Source organism: Haemaphysalis longicornis, unplaced genomic scaffold (genome assembly GCF_048455015.1).
Source record: "Haemaphysalis longicornis isolate Haplotype H1 unplaced genomic scaffold, Haemaphysalis longicornis Haplotype H1 scaffold_5, whole genome shotgun sequence".
Taxonomy (NCBI): domain Eukaryota; kingdom Metazoa; phylum Arthropoda; class Arachnida; order Ixodida; family Ixodidae; genus Haemaphysalis; species Haemaphysalis longicornis.
In genome coordinates, this window is record NW_027526385.1 from 115,504,345 (window position 1) to 115,511,187 (window position 6,843).

At 47.7% G+C, this 6,843-nt stretch overlaps 2 non-coding genes across 2 annotated transcripts; both read right to left on the reverse strand.

The window, feature by feature from the left end:
- Nucleotides 1-3,111: 3,111 nt before the first annotated feature.
- Trnai-uau (transfer RNA isoleucine (anticodon UAU)) lies at nucleotides 3,112-3,183 on the reverse strand. The gene has a single exon. It is a non-coding gene; the product is annotated as a tRNA-Ile (tRNA).
- A 1,833-nt stretch (nucleotides 3,184-5,016) lies between these two features.
- Trnai-uau (transfer RNA isoleucine (anticodon UAU)) lies at nucleotides 5,017-5,088 on the reverse strand. The gene has a single exon. It is a non-coding gene; the product is annotated as a tRNA-Ile (tRNA).
- Nucleotides 5,089-6,843: the final 1,755 nt, after the last annotated feature.

A 6,843-nucleotide genomic window follows, 5' to 3' on the forward strand; every position in this document is an offset into this window, starting at 1 on the left:
ATGAGCGGGTTACTGGCGGGAAGCCCTCTTATGCTACCTAGGACTTAGGCTGCCAGAACCGAGACCCTCGCTAGGCTTTCGCAGAATAATATAGTAAGGAAATGAGGGGCTCGTTGAGGAAATACAGAAAGATGGGTCGGCAGTCTACAATGCCAAAGAGGCATAGGGGTGTCGTTGGCTCTTTTCTTTTTCACTACAGTTAATAATTAAAACATTTTTTTTAAATATACAGAAGAAAGAAAGAAAAACACGAGCCCAGAGTGGGGACAAACCCCCGCCTTTCGATTACATGTCGAATGCCTTACCAATTCGGCTATCCGGGCGACTGTGTTCTCCTTCACTTTCTGGGCTATTTATATTTACTAGAAGTGTATCTGACTCCTGAGGGTGGTAGCCAGCGCCACTCTGACTACACGGGGAGAAGGGCACCTTTTTACAACCCCCGGGGCGTGACTCGAACGTCTACAGCCTGTCATAAGCGGGTTACTGGCGGGAAGCCCTCTTATGCTACCTAGGACTTAGGCTGCCAGAACCGAGACCCTCGCTAGGCTTTCGCAGAATAATTTACTAAGGCAATGAGGTGCTCGTTGAGGAAATACAGAAAGATAGGTCTGCAGTCTACAATGCCAAAAGAGGCATAGGGGTGTCGTTAGGCTCTTTTCTTTTTCACTACGGTTAATTAAGTAAACATTTTTTTTAATATACGGAAGAAAGAAAGAAAAACACGCGCCCAGAGTGGGGACCGAACCCACGCCTTTCGATTACATGTTGAATGCCTTACCAAATCGGCTACCTGGGCGACTGTGTTCTCCTTCACTTTCTGGGCTATTTATATTTACTAGAAGTGTATCTGACTCCTGAGGGTGGTAGCTAGCGCCACTCTGACTACATGGGGAGAAGGGCACCTTCTTTACAACCCCCGGGGCGTGACTCGAACGTCTACAGCCTGTCATAAGCGGGTTACTGGCGGGAAGCCCTCTTATGCTACCTAGGCATCAAGGCTGCCAAAACCGAGACCCTCGCTAGGCTTTCGCAGAATAATATAGTAAGGAAATGAGGGGCTCGTTGAGGAAATACAGAAAGATGGGTCGGCAGTCTACAATGCCAAAGGAGGCATAGGGTGTCGTTAGGCTCTTTTCTTTTTCACTACGGTTAATTGGTGAACATTTTTTAAATATACAGAAGAAAGAAAGAAAAACACGCGCCCAGAGTGGGGACCGAACCCACGCCTTTCGATTACATGTCGAATGCCTTACCAATTCGGCTATCTGGGCGACTTTGTTCTCCTTCACTTTCTGGGCTATTTATATTTACTAGAGGTGTATCTGACTCTTGAGGGTGGTAGCCAGTGCCACTCTGACTACACGGGGAGAAGGGGACCTTCTTTACAACCCCCGGGGCGTGACTCGAGCGTCTACAGCCTGTCATGAGCGGGTTACTTGTGGGAAGCCCTCTTATGCTACCTAGGCATCAAGGCTGCCAGAACCGAGACCCTCGCTAGGCTTTCGCAGAATAATATACTAAGGCAATGAGGTGCTCGTTGAGGAAATACAGAAAGATAGGTCTGCAGTCTACAATGCCAAAAGAGGCATAGGGGTGTCGTTAGGCTTTTTCTTTTTCACTACGGTTAATTAAGTAAACATTTTTTTTAATATACAGAAGAAAGAAAGAAAAACACGCGCCCAGAGTGGGGACCGACCCCACGCTTTTCGATTATATGTCGAATGCCTTACCAATTCGGCTAAATGGGCGACTGTGTTCTATTTCACTTTCTGGGCTATTTATATTTACTAGAAGTGTATCTGACTCTTGAGGGTGGTAGCCAGCGCCACTCTGACTACACGGGGAGAAGGGGACCTTCTTTACAACCCCCGGGGTGTGACTCAAGCGTCTACAGCCTGTCATGAGCGGGTTACTGGCGGGAAGCCCTCTTATGCTACCTAGGCATCAAGGCTGCCAGAACCGAGACCCTCGCTAGGCTTTCGCAGAATAATATAGTAAGGAAATGAGGGGCTCGTTGAGGAAATACAGAAAGATAGGTCGACAGTCTACAATGCCAAAGGAGGCATAGGGGTGTCGTTAGGCTCTTTTCTTTTTCACTTCGGGTAATTAAGTAAACATTTTTTTTTTAAATATACAGAAGAAAGAAAAAAAAACACGCGCCCAGAGTGGGGACCAAACCCACGCCTTTCGATTACATGTCGAATGCATACCAAATCGGCTATCTGGGCGACTGTGTTCTCCTTCACTTTCTGGGCTATTTATATTTACTAGAAGTGTATCTGACTCCTGAGGGTGGTAGCCAGCGCCACTCTGACTACACGGGGAGAAGGGCACCTTCTTTACAACCCCCGGGGCGTGACTCGAACGTCTACAGCCTGTCATAAGCGGGTTACTGGCGGGAAGCCCTCTTACGCTACCTAGGCATCAAGGCTGCCAGAACCGAGACCCTCGCTAGGCTTTCGCAGAATAAAATAGTAAGGAAATGAGGGGCTCATTGAGGAAATACAGAAAGATGGGTCGGCAGTCTACAATGCCAAAGGAGGCATAGGGGTGTCGTTAGGCTCTTTTCTTTTTCACTACAGTTAATTAAGTAAACATTTTTTTAAATATACAGAAGAAAGAAAGAAAAACACGAGCCCAGAGTGGGGACCAACCCCCGCCTTTCGATTACATGTCGAATGCCTTACCAATTCGGCTATCCGGGCGACTGTGTTCTCCTTCACTTTCTGGGCTATTTATATTTACTAGAAGTGTATCTGACTCCTGAGGGTGGTAGCCAGCGCCACTCTGACTACACGGGGAGAAGGGCACCTTTTTACAACCCCCGGGGCGTGACTCGAACGTCTACAGCCTGTCATAAGCGGGTTACTGGCGGGAAGCCCTCTTATGCTACCTAGGACTTAGGCTGCCAGAACCGAGACCCTCGCTAGGCTTTCGCAGAATAATATATAAGGCAATGAGGTGCTCGTTGAGGAAATACAGAAAGATAGGTCTGCAGTCTACAATGCCAAAAGAGGCATAGGGGTGTCGTTAGGCTCTTTTCTTTTTCACTACGGTTAATTAAGTAAACATTTTTTTTAATATACAGAAGAAAGAAAGAAAAACACGCGCCCAGAGTGGGGACCGAACCCATGCCTTTCGATTATATGTCGAATGCCTTACCAATTCGGCTATCTGGGCAACTCTGTTCTCCTTCACTTTCTGGGCTATTTATATTTACTAGAACTGCATCTGACTCTTGAGGGTGGTCGCCAGCGCCACTCTGACTACACGGGGAGAGGGGGACCTTCTTTACAACCCCGGGGTGTGATTCGAACGTCTACAGCCTGTCATGAGCGGGTTACTGGCGGGAAGCCCTCTTATGCTACCTAGGAATCAAGGCTGCCAGAACCGAGACCCTCGCTAAGCTTTCGCAGAATAATATAGTAAGGAAATGAGGGGCTCGTTGAGGAAATACAGAAAGATGGGTCGGCAGTCTACAGTGCCAAAGGAGGCATAGGGTGTCGTTAGGCTCTTTTCTTTTTCACTACGGTTAATTGGTGAACATTTTTTAAATATACAGAAGAAAGAAAGAAAAACACGCGCCCAGAGTGGGGACCGAACCCACGCCTTTCGATTACATGTCGAATGCCTTACCAATTCGGCTATCTGGGCGACTTTGTTCTCCTTCACTTTCTGGGCTATTTATATTTACTAGAGGTGTATCTGACTCTTGAGGGTGGTAGCCAGTGCCACTCTGACTACACGGGGAGAAGGGGACCTTCTTTACAACCCCCGGGGCGTGACTCGAGCGTCTACAGCCTGTCATGAGCGGGTTACTTGTGGGAAGCCCTCTTATGCTACCTAGGCATCAAGGCTGCCAGAACCGAGACCCTCGCTAGGCTTTCCCAGAATAATATACTAAGGCAATGAGGTGCTCGTTGAGGAAATACAGAAAGATAGGTCTGCAGTCTACAATGCCAAAAGAGGCATAGGGGTGTCGTTAGGCTCTTTTCTTTTTCACTACGGTTACTTAAGTAAACATTTTTTTTAATATACAGAAGAAAGAAAGAAAAACACGCGCCCAGAGTGGGGACCGATCCCACGCCTTTCGATTATATGTCGAATGCCTTACCAATTCGGCTAAATGGGCGACTGTGTTCTATTTCACTTTCTGGGCTATTTATATTTACTAGAAGTGTATCTGACTCTTGAGGGTGGTAGCCAGCGCCACTCTGACTACACGGGGAGAAGGGGACCTTCTTTACAACCCCCGGGGTGTGACTCAAGCGTCTACAGCCTGTCATGAGCGGGTTACTGGCGGGAAGCCCTCTTATGCTACCTAGGCATCAAGGCTGCCAGAACCGAGACCCTCGCTAGGCTTTCGCAGAATAATATAGTAAGGAAATGAGGGGCTCGTTGAGGAAATACAGAAAGATAGGTCGACAGTCTACAATGCCAAAGGAGGCATAGGGGTGTCGTTAGGCTCTTTTCTTTTTCACTTCGGGTAATTAAGTAAACATTTTTTTTTAAATATACAGAAGAAAGAAAAAAAACACGCGCCCAGAGTGGGGACCAAACCCACGCCTTTCGATTACATGTCGAATGCCTTACCAATTCGGCTATCCGGGCGACTGTGTTCTCCTTCACTTTCTGGGCTATTTATATTTACTAGAAGTGTATCTGACTCCTGAGGGTGGTAGCCAGCGCCACTCTGACTACACGGGGAGAAGGGCACCTTTTTACAACCCCCGGGGCGTGACTCGAACGTCTACAGCCTGTCATAAGCGGGTAACTGGCGGGAAGCCCTCTTATGCTACCTAGGACTTAGGCTGCCAGAACCGAGACCCTCGCTAGGCTTTCTCAGAATAATATATAAGGCAATGAGGTGCTCGTTGAGGAAATACAGAAAGATAGGTCTGCAGTCTACAATGCCAAAAGAGGCATAGGGGTGTCGTTAGGCTCTTTTCTTTTTCACTACGGTGAATTAAGTAAACATTTTTTTTATATACAGAAGAAAGAAAGAAAAACACGCGCCCAGAGTGGGGACCGAACCCACGCCTTTCGATTATATGTCGAATGCCTTACCAATTCGGCTATCTGGGCAACTCTGTTCTCCTTCACTTTCTGGGCTATTTATATTTACTAGAACTGCATCTGACTCTTGAGGGTGGTCGCCAGCGCCACTCTGACTACACGGGGAGAGGGGGACCTTCTTTACAACCCCGGGGCGTGACTCGAACGTCTACAGCCTGTCATGAGCGGGTTACTGGCGGGAAGCCCTCTTATGCTACCTAGGAATCAAGGCTGCCAGAACCGAGACCCTCGCTAAGCTTTCGCAGAATAATATAGTAAGGAAATGAGGGGCTCGTTGAGGAAATACAGAAAGATAGGTCGACAGTCTACAATGCCAAAGGAGGCATAGGGGTGTCGTTAGGCTCTTTTCTTTTTCACTTCGGGTAATTAAGTAAACATTTTTTTTTAAATATACAGAAGAAAGAAAAAAAAACACGCGCCCAGAGTGGGGACCAAACCCACGCCTTTCGATTACATGTCGAATGCATACCAAATCGGCTATCTGGGCGACTGTGTTCTCCTTCACTTTCTGGGCTATTTATATTTACTAGAAGTGTATCTGACTCCTGAGGGTGGTAGCCAGCGCCACTCTGACTACACGGGGAGAAGGGCACCTTCTTTACAACCCCCGGGGCGTGACTCGAACGTCTACAGCCTGTCATAAGCGGCTTACTGGCGGGAAGCCCTCTTACGCTACCTAGGCATCAAGGCTGCCAGAACCGAGACCCTCGCTAGGCTTTCGCAGAATAATATAGTAAGGAAATGAGGGGCTCATTGAGGAAATACAGAAAGATGGGTCGGCAGTCTACAATGCCAAAGGAGGCATAGGGGTGTCGTTAGGCTCTTTTCTTTTACACTACAGTTAATTAAGTAAACATTTTTTTTAAATATACAGAAGAAAGAAAGAAAAACTAGAGCCCAGAGTGGGGACCGAACCCCCGCCTTTCGATTACATGTCGAATGCCTTACCAATTCGGTTATCCGGGCGACTGTGTTCTCCTTCACTTTCTGGGCTATTTATATTTACTAGAATTGTATCTGACTCTTGAGGGTGGTAGCCAGCGCCACTCTGACTACACGGGGAGAAGGGGACCTTCTTTACAACCCCGGGGGCGTGACTCGAACATTTACAGCCTGTCATGAGCGGGTTACTGGCGGGAAGCCCTCTTATGCTGCCTAGGCATCAAGGCGGCCAGAACCGAGACCCTCGCTAAGCTTTCGCAGAATAATATAGTAAGGAAATGAGGGGCTCGTTGAGGAAATACAGAAAGATAGGTCGACAGTCTACAATGCCAAAGGAGGCATAGGGGTGTCGTTAGGCTCTTTTCTTTTTCACTTCGGGTAATTAAGAAAACATTTTTTTAAATATACAGAAGAAAGAAAGAAAAACACGAGCCCAGAGTGGTGACCGAACCCACGCCTTTCGATTACATGTCGAATGCCTTACCAATTCGGCTATCTGGGCGACTCTGTTCTCCTTCACTTTCTGGGCTATTTATATTTACTAGAACTGCATTAGACTCTTGAGGGTGGTCGCCAGCGCCACTCTGACTACACGGGGAGAGGGGGACCTTCTTTACAACCCCCCGTGGCGTGACTCGAACGTCTACAGCCTGTCATGAGCGGGTTACTGGCGGGAAGCCCTCTTATGCTACCTAGGCATCAAGGCTGCCAGAACCGAGACCCTCGCTAAGCTTTCGCAGAATAATATAGTAAGGAAATGAGGGGCTCGTTGAGGAAATACAGAAAGATAGGTTGACAGTCTACAATGCCAAAGGAGGCATA